The sequence below is a fragment of the Suricata suricatta genome, chromosome 12 (genome assembly GCF_006229205.1).
Source record: "Suricata suricatta isolate VVHF042 chromosome 12, meerkat_22Aug2017_6uvM2_HiC, whole genome shotgun sequence".
NCBI lineage: Eukaryota > Metazoa > Chordata > Mammalia > Carnivora > Herpestidae > Suricata > Suricata suricatta.
In genome coordinates this window covers 62544822-62558031 of record NC_043711.1, presented here as the reverse complement: position 1 = coordinate 62558031, position 13210 = coordinate 62544822, and the positions used below count along the sequence as shown (strand labels likewise).

At 43.6% G+C, this 13210-nt stretch overlaps 1 protein-coding gene across 5 annotated transcripts in view; it reads right to left on the bottom strand.

Annotated features, from left to right (window-relative positions):
• RALGAPA2 (Ral GTPase activating protein catalytic alpha subunit 2) overlaps window positions 1-13210 on the bottom strand; it is a 316716-nt gene that overhangs the window by 23264 nt on the left and 280242 nt on the right. The gene's annotated exons all lie outside the window — the stretch shown is intronic.

The window sequence follows — 13210 nt, the reverse complement described above, 5'->3', positions numbered from 1 at the left end:
ACAGGGCAGAAAGCAAATCTTCCCCTTTTGTGTATGGCTTCTGTTTCCTCAGAAGGTGAATCATACACTTCCAATAACAGGATAACGTCAGAACAATTGGACAGCGGATGGAGGCACTGCACATATGACTTTATGAATTAACACTTGGGGAAGTCGGCATGACGTCTCATTTTCCCCTTCCTTGTTATCAACGCAAAAGTTAAAAGATGTGTTTTAGTCATTTGGAAAATCATGCTAATTCTCTACAAACACAGGGAATGTGGATCACCATCAATGAGTTCATTATTTGCTGCTCTGGAAGAGCAAAAGTAATTGTAGCATTTCTCACCATGTTTTAAAACTATCTTTCCAAAATGGCCTCTTTAAAAATAAAAGTTGGTGACAATTATGTTTTTCCGATTAGCTCTCAGTAAGCATGTGTTTTAAGATGGAAAATATTTTTCTATTTTCTACTGTCAAAGTATGCACACGGGTTTCCCAACGCAGGCTCTTCCTCTTCGGCCCCCTTTAGTTATACTCAGAGGAAGATTTTTACACCATGAGACCAGAGGCATCTTGGGGCTCTGCTGTCTAATGTGGTAGCCATGAGCCGCATGTGGCTATCTAAATTTAAATTTAAATTAATTAAAAAACTAGGAATTCAGTTCCTCTGTCCCACTAGCTGTATTTCAAGCACCCAGCAGCCACGTGCAGCTGGGGTCACTATGCTGGACTGCACGCATGTGGACCATGTCCCCTGTCGTGGTGAGGGGTACTGGGCAGCTCTGGTCCAGAATTTCTCTTTAGGCTTGGTTTATATAACTTTAAAAAAGCAAAATGAGGTCGAAGATTTCAAAAGTGGTCTCTCTGATAGATTTACAGTGTTTTATGTAGACGGTATGACAGCCTGGGCGGTGGGAGACTGAATCGGCTTCTCGAATGCAGGCTGAACTCCCGGTGACTCGCCCTGATGAACAGGCTGCCAAACTTCCACAATGAGAGGCGTCCTCTCAGGCCCAATTCTAGAGGGACCCACTAATGCCATTCACGTCTCATTATGAACATGCTTATTCTGCACAGCACTTGGCTGTCGCACGGCTCGGCCCTCCGTGCATGGCCCCAGCAAGTCGCTGGTCCAGGGAACAGCAGGACGTTAGGCCTGAGTGGCCGTCTGGCGAACAGGCACTCTGACACTAAGCTGGCACGTGCTGGCCCAGCAGGGGCCGAGCGAGGCGTGACAAATTACTCAAAGAGCTGAGCTAAACTTATGGCTGACAACCACCTGAGCCTTAGGACAGCCGTGGCCTGCTGTCAACACGCAATTCATGGCTCCCCCTTTCAGACCGCAGTCTGCTTGAGGGCCAGGGTTAGAGCAGGCACAGCCCTCTAAAGACCTGTCATGCTCTGTCTAGAATAGTCCTGCTGTTTCCTGAAAGGCCCCACTGCGTTCAACACATCCACATACAGTGCTTGGGACAATGGTGAACAAAATAGAAGAGCGGATGCATTTTGCTAAATGTGCTATGGAAGCCACGTATCTGCAAGAGTGGCTGCGATGTTAATCACGCTCGCAGTCAACCCTACAAAGAGATGCCATGTGTAATACCACAGGAATTGACCTCAGACAGCAGCCCGTCATCCTCACACCCTGGACGACAGCATCCAGTTCATAAGCTTGTCCTTGTCAAGGCTGAGAAATCTGGGCTCCTAAGAGCAAGTCCAGCACTAGGGTTACTGGGGGTGATAATTAAGCTTTGAGATTCTCTGACTCGATGAATATTTACAGTCTGACTCCTAAAAGAAGGCACTGTGGGAGACAGCACAAAAAGGTGCTTCCGTAACTGGATACCAGAGGAGGAAGTGTTTACCTCACAGAAGATTCCCAATCTCGCATTCATGCCCTCGTCACATGTAGCGAACACCCCCCCACCCCCATGCTGGTCCTATGCTGTCACTGGAGCGTTAACAGCGCTAAACTGGGTGTTGTCATTTAGACAAACATTCATTAGGGACTGCGGGGGGACCAGAAGATCACCAAATGCATTTTCACTCGTGGCCCACGCCAGGGCATGTAAACACCATGACAAAAAGAAAACAAACACCACCCCAATCCTGGCAGTGTTTAGAAACAGCGAAGGAGCTCACGGTGCCAAAAATCATTTCTTTTAGTAGCTTTAAAGAATGTACATAGCTCTGAGATTTAACTGAATTTATTAGTACCAACAGGAACAATTAGAAGCAGCATCACCTGACATTTTCTTTTCTTTTTTTTAATCTGTATACAAGTGGGCCCTTGGAATTAATGTTTATTTATTTTTGAGAGAGAGTTACGAAGTGCTAGTGGCGGGGGGGGGGGGTGCAGAGAAAGAGAGGGAGACACAGGATCTGAAGCAGCTCCAGGCTCTGAGCTGTCAGCACAGAGCCCAACGCAGGAGTCTACCTCACAGACCCTGAGATCATGACCTGAGCCGAAGTCGGTCACTTACCCGACTGAGCCACCTAGCCGCCCCTGACATTTTCTTATCTAACATCTTTAGGGTTTTAATGTCGTTTGCTTTCTATTTAAAAAAAAAGCATTAATAACTTAGATATCAAAATGCTATTCTAAGGTTCCTCTCCTGCGTAAGACATGTTAAAATATGAACTGAATGTTGTAATAACATCAGGTAGTGGATGGTCAGTGCCTCTGGCTGAAAGCAGTGGCCAAAGAGACACCTGGTCACAAATCTAAAACCTGTTTTAATATTAGCCACTGCCCTGTTGTTGTCGTCTTAAAAAGTCCACGAACAACTGTAAAACTTCAATTCTGTTCTGAATTACTATCTTATTAAAAACCAAATACAATAAAGCATTTTTTAAAGAGATAATTTTCCCTTTGATTACTCAATTCAGAGAACATTCAAACTACTACCTAGAAATCCATCTTGGTTCCTAGATATTTTGAGTTTCTTCGGTGACCCGCTGTGTCTACATTTTCACGTAAGAATTTCATCAATTACCGATATCCCTCTATTCAAATAAATATATCTTTGCCACTTCTATTTTAACAAAAACTTCCAAGAGAACTTTCTGAGACCCTCAAGACACATTCACCTGGGTTGCAAAAGCCCCAAAATCCAAACCCAACTCCCCAAGTTTATTCTGATTGTTTTTATTTTTAGAAATGGCAGCAGCTGTCTGACAGGAAGGAGCTTGCCTTTAGGAGGAAGAGGGTCTTAGGTTTGAGCTTTAAGATTCTCCCTGCTACTGTGGGGGGACCCAGGGCAAGCTGCTCCAATACCCCAGGCTCGGTTGCCTGATGTGTAAAGCAAGGACACTGACATCTGCTCTTGGGGCTGCCCGGAGGACCAGATGCAATCACATATTGAAGCCTCGACCCGGCCCAAGTGCCAGAGCACAAGAGAAGTGTGCGGGATGTGGATTGCCTGCCCCTTTCCCTACTTAATGTGGGCTTAGGGGTTCATCTTCCAGAAAGAGCATCGTGGATAAGCTAGGGGAACCTCTGTGCCTTTAGGACAAGCAAGCCTCCATTATGCTAGATCCTCCTGAGCTGGGGTGAGGATGCCTCAGGGCCTCCACATTACTGATGAGGAAGTGGAAGTGTGAAGGGTTCAAGTGATTTTCCAGAGTTTCAGAGTCACAGTTACTCGGTGGTGCAGTTGGGACCACAACCTAGGTCTTCTAACCTTTACTGCTCTCAGCTAATATCTTGATTTCGAGAATGCATAGGATTAAGTTTGGGATTTTGTGCAAGGTTGGGAGCTAAACTACCAGTGAGGATAAATCAACGGACTTAAATCTATATGGGTGTGAAAATCAATCTGAGGCCATACATAGGTTTAAGCTGCATCAACATCCAAAGACCATGTTGACTTTGTAAATTCAGAAAAATAACAATTACTTCATTTTTGTTTCTTTTTACTTAATCATGCTATGTATTGTTGACTGCTGTTTAGGATTTTCAACCTTTTCTCTTGCAATAACCCGATTTATATATTTTCTTTTTTTCCCATCTTTTATTTATTTTTGAGAGACAGAGAGAGACAGCACGAGCAGGGGAGGGGCAGAGAGAGAGAAGGAGACATAGAATCTGAAACAGGCTCCAGGCTCTGAGCTGTCAGCACAGAGCCCGACACGGGGCTCAATCCCACGAACCGAGGGATCATAACCTGAGCCGAAGCCAGACACTTAACTGATTAAGCCACCCAGGCATCCCTACATATTTTCTTTAAAATTTTTTTAAATTTTATTTATTTCTTTGAGAGAGACAGGGCACGAATGGGGGAAAGGCAGAGAGAGAGAGGGAAACACAGAATCCAAAGTGGGGTTCAGGTTCTGAGCTGTCAGCACAGAGCCCAACACAGGGCCCAAACTCATGAACTGTAAAATAATGACCTGAGCCCAAGTCAGACGCTCAACCTACTGAGCCACCCAGGTGCCCCTATTTTTTTTTTTTCTTTTAAGGGAAAAAGAAAACAGTTTGAAAGAGTCTGTATTGCAGGCTATATCTTCTTTTCAACCTTTGAAACTCTTCTTGTCTGGACCTTCTCTAAACTTCCCAGGAATGGCCACTCGGCTCAGCCTGACGAAGCAGCCTTGGAGGAGCCTCCTGATGTCAGTGTCTGTGTCCTGCAGAGGTTTTCCTACCTCTCTTGGTTTTCCTTCTTAACTCAGGCAGCCCTTTATCGCTGACACAAGCCCACCCGGAGCTGGCCACTCCTGTAACTCTGCAGACCCTACTTCCCACGGCAGTGGTCTCTGAAGGGAGAGAAGCCAAGTTCCAGCACTGGCTGGGAGGCTCTGGACAGCCCCATGTGCCTCCAAGAAGTTGGAGACGTCGCAGAAGTCGCGGCACTTGCAAATTTTGCCACCATTGCTGTTCAACCCTTGAGGGTGTAACATTGGAGGAAAGAGCCCCTGGCTATAGTTACCATGTAGGACCATCTCATCTCAAATATCCTTGTATTCGTTTTCTGTGGCTGCTGTAAATGACCACGAACTGGGCAAGGGGGCTTAAAACAAAAGAAATTTGTTCTCTCACAGTTCTGGGAGGGCAGAAGTTCAAAATTAAGTTGTCAGCAAGGCCTGACTTCCTGCAGAGGCTCTGGGTGACTGCATCCCTCTCATCCCTGCCTCTTTGTCTATACTGTCTCCTTCTCTTCTCTGTATGTCTCTGATAAAGACACTTGTCATTGGATTTAAGGCCCACCTGGATAATCCAGGATGATCTTCTCATCTCAAGATCCTTCACTTCTAGTTGCAAAGACCGTTATTGGAATAAGTTAACATTCACAAATTCTGGGATTAGGCATATCTTTCTGGCGCCCACCACTAGCCCATTATACTCCTGAGGAGTACACCATATTACACTGTATGGGTCAGGTTCATTCTTACATCACTCACATTACCTAGCTTATATGTGCTTTACACAATATTTACTAAATGGACAGATGAATGCCTAGGATTTGTGCCCACTGCTCTGGGCTAGGATACTGCTAGATATATTTCAAGCAAAGGCAGCTTATGAAGAGAGATTAGGGAGTTTTCAATTTGAAGTAAAATTCTGCTTAGATGAAACAAATAAGTGATACAAAACTTCCAGAAGAAAGCATGGGGCAATTTCTTTCTGACCTTGGGATTTGAAATGATTTATTAAATAAGAAACAAAAACATGCACCATAAATGGGAAGCCTGGTACATCTGGGCATATTCGAATTGAGAACTACTATTTACCACAGTAGTATAAAGGAGGTAAAATGACAAGGCACAAAGTGGAGAAGTCATCTGCAACACAGAACTGACAAAGGGTAAATGTCCAGAACATGTAAAGAACTCCTAAAAATCAATAAAAGAACCAAATAATCTATTAGAAAAAATGGGCAAAATACACAAGCATTTCCAAAACATAAACTATGAATGGATGTTAAGTGCTTAACATCACTAATAATCAGGGATTATTTCAGCCACAATGAGATACCATTTTATATATACCAGACTGGCAAAACAAAAAAAACTAATAACGCCAAATGTCAGAGAGGATGGGCAGAGGAATTCTTAGAGACTACTGGTAGGAGGTAATTGGCCTAACTTCTCAGGAAGGCAATTTGACATTATCCAGGAAAGGGCAGATATGCAGACTTGTGGGCCAGCAGTCCCACATGTAACAGTGTTTATAATATTCTATAGACAGTAGCAAAGTCAAAAAAGAGAGAGAAACCATTTTTAACATCTACTGATAGATGTAGTCACACAGTAGAATACTATACAGCAGTGAAAATAAACCACAGGTATGTGTATTAGTATGGATGAAACTTAAAAACAATGTTACTGAAAAAGTAATTCATCGAAGAACATGTACAGTGCAATTCTATCTATATACATTTATTTTTTTTAAGTTTATTTACTTATTTTGAGAGAGAGAGAGAGAAAACATAAGTGGGAGAGGGGAAAAGGGGAGAGAGAATCCCAAGGAAGCTCTGTGCCACCAGCGCGGAGCCCGGCGCAGGGCTCACACTCATAAACTGAGATCATGACTCGAGCTGAGACAAGAGTCAGACGCTTAACCAACTGAGCCACCCAGGTGACCCTATACATAAATTTAAAAAACAGGCAAAGTAAAACATACTGCTTCAGGAATACACACATATGCAGTGAAACTATCACTCAGATTATATCTGAAGTGGGGGAAGAGGCAGCACAGGAGAAGATCACAAATATATTGGTCAGTACACATTGGGTGCCGGTGTAGGGGTGGGTTTTATTATTCTTTAAAATATTTCATAATATAAACATGCAATCTGGTGAGAATGGAATATAATAATCAAAGGGATCTTTTCTCACCTATTGAAAGGGCAGAATGAGTTTCTTTAAACCAATGGCAGAGGGGCACTAGGTGGCTCAGTTGCAGAAGTGTCTGATTCCAGCTCAGGTCATGGTCTCACAGTGCGCGAATTCCAGCCCTGCATCATGAATGTCCAGCTGTGCTGACAGCTCAGAGCCTGGAGCTGTTTCGGTTGCTGTGTGTGTGTCTCTCTCTCTCTGCCCCTCTCCAGCTCGTGTTCTGTCTATCTCTCTCTCAAAAATAAACATTAAGAATAAAACCAAGGCAGATATAAAAATATAGTTAGAGATAATAATGATAGACAGGTCCAACTGATTCAGACACAGAAAAGGCAGAAAAGAGGCAGTGCTATTTTTAAGGCCTTAGTTCCAGAAACAGTCCAAAATATGAGAGCTCAAAATTTCCTGAAAGGTGTGGAAAACTTTGGATACAAATGCCATTCATGGGTCTGGAGTGGGGGGAGGTTTGCTTCAAGAAAAAAAATATGTTTTCCTACAGAGATACTTTTGCTAGAATTCCCACACACTAAGAATGACAAAATGGGCTGAACTAGAGAATGGCTAACACACTACATATATACACAGGCCTGTGTGTGTGATTTCTATACAGCATCCTACTCTGCTAGTACACTTGATTTCAAGGGACTCTGCATTTTCAGAAAGCAAGTCCACTTTCACTCAAACACTCATCTGTGGAAGGAATATGTGCCGAGTGTCCACCAGTGCTTGGCGATGGGCCCACAACTGGGAAATAGGACAGAGGCTGCCCCTACCCTCTGCAGGGCCACATTCCAGCAGAGACAGGATCACAGACTGGGGAAATGTCATTACATCAGTGCCAGGTAGGAAAGTAGGGACAAAAAGAGCAGAGAAGTCTCTGAACGGATGGCCAGAAAGGGGCTAATCAAGAGGGGCAGGGGCGAGCAGCAGCAAGAGCATTTCAGGTGTAGAGAGCATGAGTTGAAAGGAGCCCTGGGGAGTTTCAGGTGGTGAAAGGAGATTGGTACCCACTCTGGGGTGGTAAGAGTGGGCAGGAGGTACATTTGAAAGACTGGCCGGGTCTGGGTGACAGGAGGTCTGGATGGTTTGAGGCCGGGGAGCAGTATGGCCTCACTTAGGTTTCTAGATCACCTGGAGAAGACCTGCCACCACTAAGGAGAGTCCAGCATGCCCTCAAGTTTTGAAGAAGTCAATGCTGACTTGCATCTATAAGATTAGTCCCTGGGCTTGTACAATACTTGCTCTTTGCCTATTTCCAGGACATATATATTTTGAGCAAATTGAAAAGGTAAGATGGCTATTTGTAGATTTGAAATGACCATAACCTCTGAGAATGGTCTTGAAGAGAAGGGGTCCAGGTGGGTGATGTGCCTGACTTGTGGGAAGAGGAAATGGAGCACAGGCAGAGGTGGAAGCAGTCTTCTAGGATGAAGCAGAGAACAAAGTGTCATGGACAAGATGGTGGGCACATTCCTCACACAAGGACAGATGCTGTGCTCACAGAAATCTAATGAAAAGGATATTATTTAAGACAGCTGTGGATCAAAGACTGCCTGGGTGGCTTGGTCAATTGGGTGTGGACTTTGGCCCAGGTCATGATCTCACGGCTCAAAGGCTTGCGAGTTCGAGCCCCGCACTGGGCTCTGTGCTGACAGCTTGGAGCCTGGAGCTTGCTTTGGATTCTGTGTCTCCCTCTCTCTCTGCCCCTCTCCTGCTCATGCTCTGTCTCTCTCTCTCTCAAAAAGAAACAAACATTAAAAAAAAAAGATGTCTATGGATTGAGGAATGCTACCCCGAATCAAATGTTTTAAATATATCTATAGATATACTTTGAACCTAGTAAAAAGATGCATCAACAGTTGCATCGAGAGTCTGAGCTTGGAGAAGAGACAGCTAAGAATAATTTACAAAATGAGGAAATTAATGAGATGATTTCTTCTATCAGTCCCACCACCAGCAGCTTTAGGAAGAGAGGATATAGGGGATGGTGATAACACATTTTCATTTCTTGGGCAATGTTCTGAACAGCAATCAAAGGATAAAGCTTTAAAATGCTCACTGGTCTCAGAACAAAAATAGGAAAATGTATCAACAAAGTGAAGAGAGTGGGGAAAAAAGTGAAGAGAAACCCATAGAATGAGGGAAAATATTTGCAAATCACTTATCTAGTAAGGGTCTCATATTAGTTGGGTTACACTGAGAAATATAGAGAGAATATATAAACTCTTGTACTTCAATAATAAAATGACAACTCAATTAAAAAGTGGGCAGATGATTTGAATAGACGTTTCTCCAAAGAAGGCAAACACATGGCCAACAAACATATAAAAAGATGTTCAACATCATTAGCCATTAGGGAAATGGAAATAAAAACCACACTGAGGTACTGCTTTAACCCTACTAAGGTGATTATCATCACAGAGACAAGGATGAACAACAGAAAGTGTAGGAGAGGGTGTGGAGAAATTGGAGTTCTCATACTCTGCTGGTGGGAAGGTGGAACGGCATGGCTGGGGCAGAAAACGGTTTGGCCATTAGTTCCTCAACAGTCAAACACATGACCCAGCAAATCTATACTGAGGTATACACCCACGAGAACTAAAAATGTACATGCCCACAAAAGCCTGGCCACAAGTAGTCACAGCAGCATTCTCTTGTAATAGGCAAAAGGTGAAAACAATCCAAATGTCCATAAACTGAAGAATGGATAAACCAAATGTAGTCTCTCCATCCAGCGGAATATTATTCAGCCAAAAAAAGGAATGAAGCACTGAACCAGCTACAACATGATGACTCTTGAAATTACTGCTAAGTGGGAGAAGGTAGATACAAAAGGCCTCATATTGTGTGATTCCATTTATATAAATGTACAGAATAAGAAAATCCATGGAGTCAGAAAAGAAATTAGAGCTTGACAGGGGCTGTGGGGAGAGTGGATACACAGGTTTTTTTGGGGAGTGATAAAAACATCCTGGAATTGGACGATGCTAACGGCTGCACAATCTGGTGAATATACTAAAAGCCACTGTAGTACACGATTTAAGAGGGTGAGTTTTATGGTATGTAAATTATATCTCACTGAAAAACTGTCCCCCCAAATGCCTATTGGTATGCATGGTACACACTATGTCCTGTGAGGTAGGTCTTCTAATGAAAAGGTCCTCACTGAGCACACTCTGAAGCAGATGAGAGGTGACCTGGCAGAGAACAAAGCCCTCCGGGCACTGTTGCTGGATCATTTATTCATGGAAGATGCCCACAGAGGAGCAGACCAGGTGCCAGAGACTGTTCTAGGAGCTGGAGGGTACAAGGTGAGAAAGATTACAGCATTCATAACTTATCTGGGAGGACAGACACCCATCACCTGCAGGGTGGTAAGTACCCTGTGGATTGAATGGACCCAGAGAGTATGTGAGTCCCTGTGGATGGGGAGTGGTCTAGGTCAGACTGCCAAGAGCCTGTCACAGCAGGAGGAGCAATAATAGTCTCTAGCATCTGGGAACCACTGGAGGTTTTTAAACAGATGAACAGCAAGATATGACTGGTACGTGAGAGATAATGGCAGGGGAGAGCACGTGTTGGAAGGGTCTAGAAGGGAGACAGACTGGAGGAAGAGGAACTAGTCAGGGACCTGACATGGGCCTCAAGAAAGCAGGGGTGGAGGGAAGGGAGAGGATGCTTCAGGCTGTAGGGCTGCTCATGATTGGTGAGAGAGGGAGAAGGCAGGACAAAACTCAGGGGTTCAGGCTCAGGTGACAAGGGGAACAGTCAAGTCTAAGGGGTCTGAAGTGATGTCAGGGGAGAAATACTAGGGAGATGACAGCTGCAAGCTTGGGCTGCAGATACAGAGCAATGAGATGTGGGTGTGGAGACCATCTTGGAGGAGAAAAAGAGGGGATGCACCACTGGGAACTCCTTCCCGCCCACCTCTGGGACAGGGGCAGAAGTACATTTGCAGTAAAGAAAGATGGAGGAGGGACTGGGGAGGGATGAAGAAGGTTCTGAGCCATATCACAGAACCCTGGGAAGGGCCCTTCTGGAAGGAGGAAATTTCGCTCCGATGCACTTCCATATCCTTCACATCTTCCCTGGAATCTGCCACCCAGAGGAATACTCCATAGGTGGGCTGGGTTGGCATTCAATAATCCTCAATAAATGACTAAAATTCCATAATCATCAAGATGGGAACAGATGCCAGTTATAGCCTAAAGCCATACATCATTTTTTACAGAGATTGTTTGTCTTTCAATATAATGCAAATTTAAATTCTAGGACTGTTTAAGACCCCAAATAAATGAATCATTCAAAGTAAATGTCACAGCCTGGTTACAGATAAAGAGGATGACTTTACTGAACAATGTAACCAAATAAAATGGATATTTGGGAAAAGAAAATTAAACACATGGAAGTATGAGATATTAGATTAGGTTTCAAACACTAATGATACACTCCTGGAAAGGAAAACAGTCCACTTCTATTAAGAAAGAAGAAAATAGCCATATGACCAGGTTTAAGAATAATTCTGAGGAAATGATAAGAGTAAGTGGAAATGTGATAGAAATAGGTTTGCTTCAGGCTATTAGATTACAGACTTTGGAGATCTGCTCTCATATTCCCTTTTCCTTCCAGTTGAGAGGGCAAAGGGGTTTCTCTCTTAGAATCTCGGATGCTCCAAGGGTGAAATGGATTTGATCTTTGTTCAGATCAGTTCTTCCGAGGGTATTGATTTGTGGAGGAGCACACCCCTAACAACCACATTTCCTACCTCCACCTCTGATGCCACGAATACACCTCACCTTCCATAAGTCACTGTGAGGAAAGAAGTTCATAACACAGCACTCCAAGCCTCCCGGCAGTAAAACTTCGGCAGCAAGAAAATCCATCATTCAGCCTATTTAACGTCTAGAGAACGTGCCGTCAAGTGACCAATCAGGGATTCCATAGGCTGCTTCACTGATGAACGTGACCCAAGAAGTGACGGATCAACGTGAACAACAGAGAGCCCGAGGGGCCCATGCTTATGCCAATAACTTGGTTTCTGGGAGGAAGGGAGTCAATGTTACTTGAACTGTTTCTCTTTCACAGATTTTCATTCACCCTAAAGATACGGCAGGTGAGGGGCTAAAAACTGTACTCTCAGCCTTAGGTGGAGAAACAGCTACCACTGACATTCTGCTGGCATTCAACATTCATGTAAAAGTTACAGCTAAACATAAAACAATTACGAATGCAGTACTGTCTCCAAATGTCTGGAGTCCTCTGTGTGGCAAAGTATAAAACAGGCAGATAATTGAGATAGCGGTAAACATGGATTTTTAAGCTCTAACATTATCACCACTGACCGAAAGAGGAAAGTTATTATGAATACATTACAGGTATTATTTAGTGCAATGTAACTTGAACGGAATCATCCATTATTTATGCTTCAATCACTCTCGTTTTGGAGGCAAAGTGCATTCCATGTGACCTACAGATTGGTTTATATCTAGATTTATTCTAAAAATAAGAGATTCATGATGATATATGATAATAAGAGAACCAAATCAACAAGAATAAAAATTTTTTCTATGGCAGATGTTCTGGTTATTGCTCTCTCGAACTATGCTCCCTGGCTGCCGTCAACCACCCACTAGGCCCAGATGAAGCATGACAGGGCTCGGGCATGGGAGAAGTGCATTTTCTGTCCCAAAGTATTTCCACCAAACTCTGTACAGATTTTCTTGATTTTTCAAGAAATACTCCTTTTGAGAATGTTTAGAAGTTTGAGCTATATATTATTTTCTCTTTTGAGCATTTAAAAACAAACACAAATATATCTGAAAACAAGTAACATTTCTATATTTCTATTAAATAATTTAATATTAATGGCTTAATGGCATCTGAGTTTTCCAGGAAGATACTCATCTTAGTACCAGTGATCAGATGACGAGGAGAAACTCCAAGAAAAGTTAGGGGGTTACCAAATGCAAGCAACCTAGAAACCAAAAGGCAGTCAAGGGTGCCAAGTGGCCTCCTCTGGCCTGTGCAGACTCTGCTTTCCTGGGTAAAATAGAGCATCACAGCACACCTGAGGGATACCTATCGCTGCTGACCAGCACCTGAAACCCAATCACCCACAGACTTATTGGTTAGAGCAAAAAGACAAAAAACCTGCCACAATCATCGAAACCTAACTGGAAATTTGGGGGAATTCTAATAATACAAAGTTCCTCCGTGATCAGAAGTAGCAAAACTATGTTTTCCATTTAATATGAAAGACTGACTTCTGGCAGTTAAAGACGGCATGTAATGCAAATGGCTGACTTAGGCAGAAGCCACACAACAAAGTGGATGCAAGAGTTGAGCCGTCATGCTGCGTGGCATCGGGTGGGGATGTGTGGGGGTGCAGCTC